At 44.6% G+C, this 12423-nt stretch overlaps 1 pseudogene; it reads right to left on the minus strand.

The window, feature by feature from the left end:
- Positions 1-9722: 9722 nt before the first annotated feature.
- LOC121455447 lies at positions 9723-10317 on the minus strand (annotated as a pseudogene).
- Between the last annotated feature and the right edge of the window lie 2106 nt (positions 10318-12423).

Raw genomic sequence — 12423 nt, forward strand, 5'->3', positions numbered from 1 at the left:
ATTGTGTGTGAAGTATATGTGGGAGGAATTCGTGCACGCCAGGGGTGGGTCTCAAGACAACGTCCACCTGGGAATTGAATTCAGGTCATCAAATTTATGCAACAAATGTCTTTATCCATCTTCTTAAATAAAATTTTTTAAAGTTTTCTTTATTATTATGTATACAGTATTCTGCCTGCAAGCATGCCTGCAGGCCAGAAGAGGGCGCCAGATCTCATTACAGACGGTTGTGAGCCACCATGTGGTTGCTGGGAATTGAACTCAGGACCTCTAGAAGAAGAGGCAGTGCTCTTAACCACTGAGCCATCTCTCCAGCCCTTAAATAAATTTTTTAAAGATTTTTTTTTTAATTATGTCTCTGTGTGTAGGTATGTGCAGATGTCCACAAAGGACAGAGGGCTTGAATCTCCCTAGGGCTGGAGTTAAAGGCAGTTGTGAGCTGCCTGAGGTCTGGGAATCAAACCTGGATCCTCTGTAAGAGCAGTACATACTCCTAACCACTGAGCCATCTCTCTGGCCCCGTAAATGCGTTTTAAATGTAGCCCCTGAAGCTTGCACTTATTGCAGCTTATTGTGCAGTTAGAATCTGTTGCTATTAATGTGGTTTCCCTGACTTCAGGCTCCATGCCACCAACACAGTGAAATTTCTCTCCTGATTAGTTTCCCCTGGTTTTGAAGCACTTCAATGACTTTTCAGTTAGGCAGTGTTGACCAATGTTACAGTAGCCAAGAATGGTGATAGGTGTCTATAATCCCAGCTCTTAGGAGGTTTATAGACATGGAAGGATGTTAAATTCTAGACTAACTTTGTAGCACAGTGAGGCCCCTGTATTCCACCCCCACCCCACCCCCACCAAAAAAAAAAAGGAAGAAAGAAAAAGAAAAGCAATTACTTGGTATGCTGACTGACAGAGTCTCTGATCACCGTTCTGGAGATGTTTAATTGGCAAACTTATAGTAAAGCCTGCTAATTTGTGCTTTTTAAAAACTTTATTACCAGCCAGGAGGTGGTGGCGCACGCCTGTAGTCCCAGCACTTGGGAGGCAGAGGCAGGTGGATCTCTGGGAGTTCGAGGCCAGCCTGGTCTACAAGAGCAAGTCTGGGACAGGCTCCAAAGCTACAGAGAAACCCTGTCTCGAAAAACAAAACAAAGCAAAAGCAAACCTTTATTGCCTTCGTTTATTTTAGTGTGTGTGTAAGAGAGAAGAGCGTGAGTGGGTGAGTACATGCATGCTCCAGCGTGCTTGTGAAGATAGAGGCATTTGTTCTCATCATGTGGGTTCTGGGGATGGAGCCCGCACGGGTCCTCAGGCAGCAAGCACCTTTGCTCCAACCATCTTGCTAGCCTTACTTTGTGTTTTAATTTAACATCTCATTTGCTTACCAAACTTTCTATATGCTCTGCCTCTCCTCCTTCAGCTCTCCCCTGGGTATTGCTGTGCTGTCTGCTGAGAATTTTTCCTCCATTTTCATTGCTTAGGAAACGACTGCCACTTAAGAATCCAGCCATGAGCCAGGTGTTTGCAGACCTGTGGTTCCGAGGCTGACTCAGCGATTAGTCTTCCTTGATGTCCCAACAAGTTTATGTCCACACTTGGTAACATTTCCCTACTTATTTCCGTTGTACATGAGAGCTCTAAGAGCAATGGTTATGGCTTGCTTATTTTACAGCTAAAAGGATACATTTACAATCAGAATGCTATGTGATTTCTTGAAGGAATGTAGAGAAAAGGGAACTCGTATTCACTGCTGGTGGGAATGCAAGCTAATAAGACATTACTAAATCAGTGTGGCATTTACCAAAAAAAATTAAAATTGCTGGGTGGTAGTGCACACCTTTAGTCTCAGTGCTCTGGAGACAGGACAGGTGAATCTCTGTGAGTTCAAGGCCAGCCTGATCTACAGAACAAGTTCCAGTACAGCCAGGGCAGTTATGCAGAGAAACTCTGTAGGCTAAAATGACCCATATGGATAGACTTTATATCCTAGCACAGAGATTCTTACACATCTGTACTCCTGCTGCATTATATTCTTGATGGCAAGGAAATGGAACCCGCCTACATGTCCATCAGTAAGTAAATGTATAGTGGAATTTAAACAAATGGAATGTTACCTAGCTATAAAGAAAAATGAAGTTATGAATATGCAGGAAATTGGACAGATCTGGAAAATACTATATTAAGTGAGAGGATCCAAACTCAGAAAGATAAAAATCACATGTTCTCTGTCATAGGCAGATGTGTTGATGTCTGCATATATGTAAATGAGGGACGTGAGAACGCATATAAATATGACACTAGGTAGGGGACCCCAGGAGGGGACCAAGTGTGTTGAGGAAGAAGGGAGAGGAGCAAAAGGACACCTGTGACATGAGAACAAAAGGAAGGTTATGGGGAAGGGGATTAGAGGGTGAGAGAGGAGGAGAAAGGGCCAGGGAGAAACAGCCCAAGAAACAGCTGGGTGGTGGTGGTCCATGCCTTTAATCCCAACACTTGGGGCGCACAGACCTGTGAGTTTGAGACCATTTTATTAGGAAAAATGTCATAGCAAAACTGAATGCTTTTTATGTTAGTAAATAAATGAAAGAGGCAATAAGTAAAAGAGCCTCTTTTGCTCCTCCTGAGGAGGTCCAGCTGTGGAATCGAATGACTTTTGCTCCCGCTAGAGCAGGTGGAGAACACAGCCTAGGTGCAGCAGCTACATGTTTTCTAAGTAGTCCCGAATTGGTGAGCCTGCCTGCCACAGACACGGCATGCTGACTGCAGGCCCACCAGCAGTCTACCTGCACACATTTCTGCAGAACCAGAAGAGAGAAGATGTCTGGATGTCACCGTGGCTGGATGCAGATAGCTAGTAAAGTGTTCTTTCTGGGAGTGCTGTGAGGGTGTTCTTGGAGGGATTGGCATTGTGGCAGTGGGCTCAGTGGGGAAGGTCCGTCCTCGGTGTGGGTGGGCTCTGATCAGTTAAGGGACGGAGTAGGACAACAAAGCAGAGGGAAGGTGAGTTTGCTGTCCCTCGTGTAGTTGGGACAACTTTCTCCAACATCAGAATTCAAATTCTCTGGCACCGGCCGCCTGCTTATCCCTGTACTGACATCAGTCCATTACTGATACCAGTCCATTTCTATTAGTCAGGGTTCTCTAGAGTCACAGAACTTAGCAATGAATCTCTCTCTCTCTCTCTCTCTCTCTCTCTCTCTCTCTCTCTCTGTGTGTGTGTGTGTGTGTGTGTCTGTGTGTGTGTTGTGTGTGTGCGCGCATGCGTATGGGAATTTATTGGAATGACTACAGTCCAACAATAGAAAATCCAAGAATCTAGAGTTGCTCAGTCCCAAGAGACTGGGATCTCAGCTGCTCTGTGTTTGCTAGAATCTGGAAGAAGCAGGCTCCAATGCCAGTGAAGGGACGGACGAGCTGACAAGGGGAGGGAAAGTAGGCAAAAAACAAACACACCCACTTCCTTCTTCCGCAGAAGGTGTGGCCCAGATTAAAGAGGTGCCTTCCAGCCTCAAGCTCTGAATTAAAGGCACGTGTCCTCCTGTCTCAAGATCTGGAACAAAGGCGTGCTGTCTTGCTTCAAGACCTGGATCACGAGTGTGCCCTCCCATTTCTGGGTTGTAGTTCTTTCTCAGTTGTCAGGTTGACAGCTGAGAATAGCCTTCACGTGATTCTAAAAAATCCCACCTCATGCATTTGTCTCTGCCTCTCTTTATGTCCTATCGGTTCTGACTCTCTGCAGAGCCCCGATTCACACATTGTGTACGCTCTGATCATATGATCCAGTGTATCACTCCTCTGAACAGGCCTGAGGAAGGTAGGAGAGCCATCAAGACCACCTCTGCAAAGGGGCCCATTCCCCACGGAGCACCAGCTGTGAAGAGTTCACCATTAATTAGCACGTGAGGCATGGTGGCCCCTGGCTTGTGGTCAAGCACTCACTACCTGATTGCCTCCCACTCAGGGGCCTGTGTATCAGCTTTTTGAATCAAAGTCAAGAAAGAATCTGGAGGTAGGCTCTGCTGGAAAGTCGTGTATTACGCTTTTTGTTCCAGGTTTTAGCAAACTGGTAGTCTATCATTCAAAATAGCATCAATCCACTTATTCACATACCTGCTCACAGTCAACTTCTTCTCGCCAAAGAAACTGTTAGGGAAATCAGCTAGTTGGCCAGTCAGTAAGACAGAGAGGACCCATCAAGAGCTGGAAATGTGACGCCTTTGGTCGTCACACGGGGATGCAAATAGAGATTAAGAAATAAATGACCCTTTTTAATACCATGTTTGCTCAGTAACTTTCGGTTACTGGGTAAGCCCAGGCTAGCCTCGAGTCACTCACTGCCTTCCCGTGTAATCAATCTCCTGTCCAGTTTTGTTTGTTTTACAGTTCCCCAGGGCTCCTTACCCTTACTACAGTGAGGTGATGAGATGCCAAATGTGGGGTGTGTGGCGGGGGGGAGAGACAGACAGACAGACAGACAGACACACACACACACAGTTACAGATTTGAAGGCAAGGCAGGTGAGGTAGCATGGATGAAGACAGAAAGGTAAAGTGGAATGATAAGGCAATTTGTTTAATTCTCTCTCACAATTTTGATCACACATGAACTGACCTCAGTAAGCCTCTTGTTCTCCTTTGTAACATAGAGATAATATATAGATAATACAATTTACAAGATTAGACAGTGTGGACAGCACAAGCTAATTTACAGGAAATGCCGCAGAGGTATTTTCTCCTGCTTTGTTCCTGTCACCGTACTAACTATTCTCAGTCAAGCTTCAGGTTGACCTTTTCTTTTTTTAATCAATCAATTAATTAATTAATTTAGCTGTTTTGTCCACATGCATGTCTGTTCATCACATGTATGTCTGGTATCCTCAGAGGTTAGAAGATCCCCTGGTCTGGAGTTCCAGATGGTTGTGAACTACCATGTGTATGCTGGGAATTGAACCCCTGCCAAATGAATGATTGGTTTGGAGAACTGAAACCAGGTCCTCTGCAAGAGCAGTACAGACTTCTAATTGCTGAGCCATTTCTCTAGCCTCCTAGACAACTCATTAATTAGAAGTATGTACAATACATCCATTGCAATGGATTCAGAAACATAGTTGCTCATGCTCTTTTTCTCTTATTTTGTCATTACAGTCATTACCCTCTTTAGCCAAGTGGTAGTGACTCACGCCTTGAATCCGAGCACTCGGAGGCAGAGGCAGGAGGATCTCAGAGTTCAAGGCCAGCCTGGTCTACGGAGAGAGTTCCAGGACAGCCACGCCTGTTTCACAGAGAAACCCTGTCTCAAAAAACAACAACTGTATAATACTTGTGGGCTCACCACATACCTCCTAATCCCTGTTAAGTAGCCCTACTACCTCATGACCAAGAATTCAAATACGTGAGCCTGTGCATTCCTATTCAAACCACCACATTCCACCCCATGGCCTTCATAGGCTAGTAGCCATATTACAATGCAAAAATGCATTCAGTCCATCTTCAAAAGTCCACACAGTCTAGAACAGCCTCAAACTTGTTTAAAAGTCAGAGATCAAAGTCACTTCTGAGACTCAAGATGATCTCTTAACTCTAACTCCTCGTAAAATAAAAATCAAAAAGCAGATCCCATATTTCCAATATGTACTAGCACAGGACATATATTACCATTCCAAAAGGAAGAAGAGGAATCACAGTGAGTCAATGCTGGACGAAAGCAAGACCAAAACCAAACAGGGCAAACTCCAAACTCTGTATCTCTATGTCTGATGTCAAAGAACCCTTCAGATCTCCTTGTCAGACATCCCACGGCTCTGACATCTCCAACATCTTGGGGTCTTCAGGGCAACCCAGGCTTCCCCTTCACAGCTGCACACAATGACCTCTCTGGGCCTCCAACAAGGACATCCCTGACAAACCTGGCTTCTGTTTTCTTTAGTTTCAGAGGAAGAATCTTATATCCTTGGCTCTAAAGCCAGAATGGCATGGCCAAAGCTGCCAAGCTCTGCTTGCTGGGACAGAACATGGCCCCCTCGTTCAATTACATCTTCACCAGCTTTCCCTTTTCCATGGTTTCCTTCATTGCCTAAGCTGGGTTGTCCTGAAACTTCGTCTGTAGACTAGGCTGGCCTCTAACTCACAGATACTCTCTGCCTTTGCTGGGATTAAAGGCGTGCATCCCCACACTCAGTTCTAAGCCTTTCTTTAGTTCCTTTTTACAAATAGGAAATTTGGCTGGATGGGATCTTGCCTTGAGATAACCACTCCTTTATTTCACTTCCCATCGGGCTTCTCTTTTCTGTTTCTCTACTTGAACACAGAATTTAGCTCCATTCTACTTCCTGGTGTCCTTTAATCTTTGAACTGTACACTTTGTAGTTTTCCTTGCTCAGCTCATTCTTTTTCATTATAGATCCACATAAGAGTGACCACTAATGACCACAAAACAGAATCTTACTAGGCTATTTTGAGATTTCTTCTGTCAACAGAATTAATCCAGATCTCTTCATGCTAGCCTCAGGTAGACTCTTTGGACAAGGGTAAAAAGCAGCCACATTCTTCACAAGAATGATCTCTCGCCAACACACTAACATTCTCCTCTTCTGAAACCTCTTGATCCAGGCCCCCACAGTTCAAATTACCTTCAATATCACTGTCTTCCATGCTCCTACTAGGATTGCTCATTAAGTCTGGCTTAAAAGGTCTCATTTCTTTTCTAGTCCAAAGTCCCAAAGTGTTCCGTATTTCTCCAAACAAAAGCATGGTAAAGCCTATCCCAGCAATACTGCAGTCCCTGGTACCAACTTCTGTCTTAGTCATTGTTCTGTTGCTATGAAGAGACATCGTGACCATGACAACTCTTATAAAGTAAAACATTTAATTGGGGCTGGCTTACAATTTCAGAGGTTTAGTCTATTGTCATCAGGCCAGGAACCCGGCAGCATGCAGGCAGATATGATACTGGAGAAGTAGCTGAGATTTCTTTTTTTTTTCTTTTTTTTTTTTTTTTTTTGGTTTTTCGAGACAGGGTTTCTCTGTGGCTTTGGCGCCTGTCCTGGAACTAGCTCTGTAGACCAGGCTGGTCTCGAACTCACAGAGTTCTGCCTGCCTCTGCCTCCCAAGTGCTGGGATTAAAGGCGTGTGCCACCATTGCCCGGCTAGCTGAGATTTATTTCTATATCTGGATCTGCAGGCAACCGGAAGAGAGAGAGAGAGAGAGAGAGAGAGAGAGAGAGAGAGAGAGAGAGAATGAATATCACGAATATCACTGCCCTGGCCTGGACTTCTGAAACCCCAAAATCCTAGGACACACTTTTCTCCAACAAGGTCACACCTCCTAACCTCTTTCAAGTAGCGCCATTTCCTAATAACTAAGCATCCTAATATATTAGCCCATGGGGCCATTCCTATTTAAACCACCACTGTGAATTTAAATTATTCAGTTTCAAAATCAGGTCTAAATACCTGGGTGAGGAGTTTTGTTGAGGATTCTAGCAATATATTATATCCAACAGCAGTATGAACTCGTCGCTTGGATGAAAATCTTGGTCATGGGCGTTTATTAATTCACAAAAGACATTTTACAGTTCATGTAGGTACTGATCTGTGTGAGCCAGTAGCTTGTCAGTGTGTTTGTTTAATGTCAGGAACAAGGTTAGAAAGATTAATTCAGAGACTTTATTCTCTGTGTAGGCAGAATGTCAAAGCTTAAGTCTCTCTTTAATTGTGCTTTTCACACTTAGCTTCATGATTCTGAATGTGTGCCCCGTGAGTGTGCTTCTGCAGACCATTTCTATCATTGGCACACTTCACACTCACATTCATTGCTCACATTCATGCTCTAGGAACGTGACTATGAACTGGTTAATCTTCACTGACGACTGCATTTAGTCTTATCTAGGAGATTGATAGGTGTGTTTGTAAGGATATTTCCTGCTGAGAAAGACCTGAAGCTTGTAAGCACCCACCTACTGGGGCGTGGCCTCTTTTTTTTTTAATTTATTTTTTATTTTTCAAGACTGGGTTTCTCTGTAGCTTTGGAGCCTGTCCTGGAACTAGCTCTTATAGACCAGGCTGGTTTCGAACTCACAGAGATCTGCCTGCCTCTGCCTCCCGAGTACTGGGATTAAAAGTGTGTGCCACTGACGCACGGCATGGCCTCTTATACTATATACACGGATGAAAAATCTGGGTCTGTCCCTTTTCTCCTTCCCCTTGCTCCTTTCTGCCGGCTGCTCCTTTTGGATCACGTGATTCAACCGGTCAAGCAGAGGATTCTGATTTGTGAGTTTACCTCTAAATAAATAACTACCTATTTCTCTATTCTGAGCAGGTGTGGGATTTAAGTGTCTGTTCACCGCTTCACCTGGCAGTTTCCTGTGACACTCATGGCGGGTTCTCCAGAGAGGATTAATTGATAAGTGTGTTTGTAAGGGTATTTCCAGAGAGGATCAATTGCTAGGGAAAATCCACCCTCAACATGGGCAGCACCATCCCATGGGTTGGGAGTCCAGATATACAAGAAGGGGGAAAGGAAAGCCAGCTGAGAATATCAACAATCCCTATCTCTCTCACTCTGCCTCCTGGCCTACAATTATGTGAGCTGTGTTGCTGTACTGATCTTTGCCCACCATGCCCTGTCCACTCCACCCTGTCCACTCTGCCCTGTCCTTTCCATCATGCCTTTTCCATCCTACCCACCATGTCCTGTCTGCCTTGCCCTGCCCACCATGTCCTGCCCACCCTGCCCTTTCCACCATGCCCTCTCCACCACTCCCTGCTGAAGCCATGATCATAAGGAAATCCTACCTCATTTCTGTTAGGTATTGTTTTTTTCCCTCCGTTTTCTTTTTATTTGTAGGTAATACATCTAAGGGTATCAATGTAGTAAAACATTTGGTCTGTGAAATACCATAATGATTAGCACCAAAAGGAGTCATGGAGCTTGTATATGTTATTAAACAATAATTTTTACTGTTGGTCATGAGAAGGGTTTCTGTTTTTACAGCCCAAAGGTTTTGGAGGTGCTTGTGGACAGAAGAAACAGCACTTTTCTTTTCTTTTTTTTTTTTTAAATATTTCTTTATTTATTTATTATGTGTACAGTATTCTGCTTACAGCATCAGAAGAGGGTCCCAAATCTCACTACAAATGGTTTGGAGTCCCCATGTGGTTGCTGGGAATTGAACTCAGGACCTTTGGAAGAGCAGTCAGTGCTCTTAACCTCTGAGCCATCTCTCCAGCCCCGAAACAGCACTTTTCAAAGTCTCCATGGGGTTATCGATAAGTACCACAAAGAGTGGTACTTATCCATAAGTCCTTGGCCTTTCCAGTTTTGGTTTACCTGGTAGACGAGAAAACCATGGGCACCAGATAACCACTGAAGTCTAAAGAGCAGCCCCACACGCACCCGCTGACACACAGGAGAAATTCCCACAGTACGTGATCCCCTCCACTGTGTTCAGGAATGCATTTTAATTGCTTTTTTAAAAACGAAAGCAACATGCTCTGCAGATCGTGGAGCGCTTACTGCAATTTTCTCCTTGCTCCAATGCCAGACTGCAAAAGGCTGAAACCATTATGTGTTCTGCTGATGTTGCTGGCCTGCAGTCGAGGCCCTTGGCCTGCATGCTTTGTAAGTTCTGGAGCCTACAGGAGTCAGAAGGTCCAGATTCCCTAGCAACATACGGCCCACCAATGCAACCACTGATTCCCTTGATTCTCTTTGCCTCAGCCTTTAGCTGAAATTACAAGTCAAATAGCTGGTGCTTTCCCCTCTCTGGGTAAGGGAGAAGATCCATGGTTCACCAGTGTGTTCTGTCTTGCTTCACTGAGGAGCTGGCATGCTAAATCAAGGAAGGGTTTCTCCACATTATCAGATTTCTTGGCTGAAGTCTCCAGGGAATACATACACATTCTGAGCCTCTGAGAATTCCTCTGCCTCTGCTGGGAGACCCCTCTCCTTTCAGCCAGGTCAATCTTGCTGCCCACTAGCCCAGTGATGACCTCATGGCTAGCATACTGTTCTATCTCTCGCAACCACTCAGGAAGGCAACGGAAGGATTCCTCACAGGTGATGTCATAGGTAAGAATCAAGGCATTGGCGCTTCGGTAATAACTTCGGGTAATTGAACAAAATCTCTCTTGGCCCGCAGTGTCCCAGATCTGTAACTTTACTTTTTCACCATTAATCTCCACTGTCTTAATCATGAAATCCACTCCAATTGTGGCTCCTTGACCTGAGTGAATCGTCGGACTAGGCACGTCTTCCCCACTCCAGCATTGCCAATTAAAACAATTTTGAACAGGAAATCATAATCTTCCATACTCATTTACACGGCTGGTTTGGAATTTTTCTCCCCACCCCAGGCATAAACGGAAAGGATATGTGACTGAGTCAGGCACGTAAGGGAAGGCGCTGCAGTGTCCTAAGTCCAAGGACTGGAGTCAGTCCTGGCCCTGGTCCTGCTGCTACTCAGGACTCAGCTGGAGCATGGCGAGCCCAGCAGCAGCAGCAGCAGCAGCAGCAGCAGCAGCAGCAGCAGCAGCAGGGGAGGAGGTGGAGGGTGGATCAGGTATTTTTTTTTTTTAAGACAAGGTGACTCTGTGTAACAGCCCTGGATGTCCTGGAACTTACTCTACTCTGTAGAGTTCAGGCTGGCCTTGAACTCACAGAGATCTGCCTGCCTCTGCCTCTGGAGTGCTGGGAGTAAAGGCGAGCATCACCGCCCAGCCCGTCAAGTATTTTGGTCATAGCAATTGTAAACTGATCACACAATAGCAAAAAAATTAATTTTCTGTTATTAAAGCTAATAAAGACTAATCTCAAAGGTTATGAATTGAATATGATTTGAGCACATCTCAGTTTTCTAGTTGTCTGAGTTCACAAGCCTTTCTTTTTCTTGAAACACTCCACCTTAAATCTTTCTGAAGCTTGTTTTTTTTTAACTAGCTTGAAGCAACACCCTCTTTATAAAAAATATAGTCTTAGTCAAATATTAACTATGGCAATTGTGACCTTTGCTAGAACAATCCAGATGAACACTGAGAAGCCTGTGAGTGGAAAAAGGTGGGTTCTCCCTACCACACCGGACAGGCAGCACAACTGAAAGTCCATACCCAAATAGCCGGATCACGTGACTCTCGCCTAGGGATTTGTATGATGAATGCGTAGATGTTTTTCCTATCCAACGACATTGTTCATTATAAGAAGAGTATTTTTTTTAAAAGAAAATATTCTCAGATGGACACAGTGGTTGTTTATAATCCTAGCACACAGGAGGCCAAGACAGGAAGTGCTGTCAATTCAAACCCAGGACCAACCTGGCCTACATGGTGAACTCAGTGTCCGCCTAAGCTAGGGTAAAAACCCATGTCAAAAATAAAAAATAAACAGAAAGAAGAAAATATTCTCGATGGGAAAATTAAGATCCTAGAGCCTAAAGACAAACTTTGAACAAGAAGCCAGGAAATTTTCAGTCATTTTAAAATGGGTTTTGGATAGCAGCCACAGATTGCAAAACACTATAATTTTGCAAACTTTACTTTATAACTCTAAAGAGAATTAGTTAGCGTTTGTTTGGAGGAAACAATTCAGTGGGCCTTTGGATTATGAAAAGACAGATACATAGACTAGGGCATAGATATGGCAAAGACCAAGTAACTTCTAGAAGTTGTGGAAGTTTAGTGGTAGGTTCCTAACATTCATGAAACCTTGGGTGCCACCACCACCACCGCAGACACACATGCACGTGCGCACAAACACACACACATGAACACAGGATTCTCTTACTTGCAGACAGAGAATGTTAAATGATTTCTTGATTATTCTCCTTGTGGGGACCCCAAGGCCATGGCACAAAGATTATTTTATTTATTTAGATAAATAACCTATGACGCTCTCAGGAACAACAAAACCCCACCTGGGCACATCTGGGGTTCAAGTTGTGTTTTTATGTAGTTTTGAACTCAGGACTGGTACCCATGTACATTTGAGAACAGTAACTTCTAGGATTGAGTCAAGAGCAGATCCTGCCCTTGGCTGCCAAATGGGACTTAGAGTCCAGCTAACTAATCTCTCTTCCCTCTCAACTTTTCTGCCTTCAGGCTCTGTTCTTTCCTTTCCCTGACTCCAAACTCTTAGCCATGATGAGATTTCAGTCCCAAATGCTGGAGAAGGAAATGCTCTTCAGGGTTTGCCTAAGCACTGAGGGAAATGACTCAGGTTCTGGCAGTGGTGGTCCCTTCTTCCCAGTCTGTGTCAGCTCCTGAGGGGATGGATCCTCCTCTTTTTGGGAAAGTGACGGAGGAGGGTGGGCACTCCGTTCCCAGTTCAGCACTCCTCCTGCCAATGACTTCTCACCGACTTCACTCCAAAAAATGAGCAGAAGCCCAGACGGAAAAGAATAATTACCGCGCCCAACCCTACACCCCTGTGG

This window comes from Microtus oregoni, unplaced genomic scaffold, assembly GCF_018167655.1.
Source record: "Microtus oregoni isolate MIOR12 unplaced genomic scaffold, Mior012 000013F_ref0000133, whole genome shotgun sequence".
Taxonomy (NCBI): Eukaryota; Metazoa; Chordata; class Mammalia; order Rodentia; family Cricetidae; genus Microtus; species Microtus oregoni.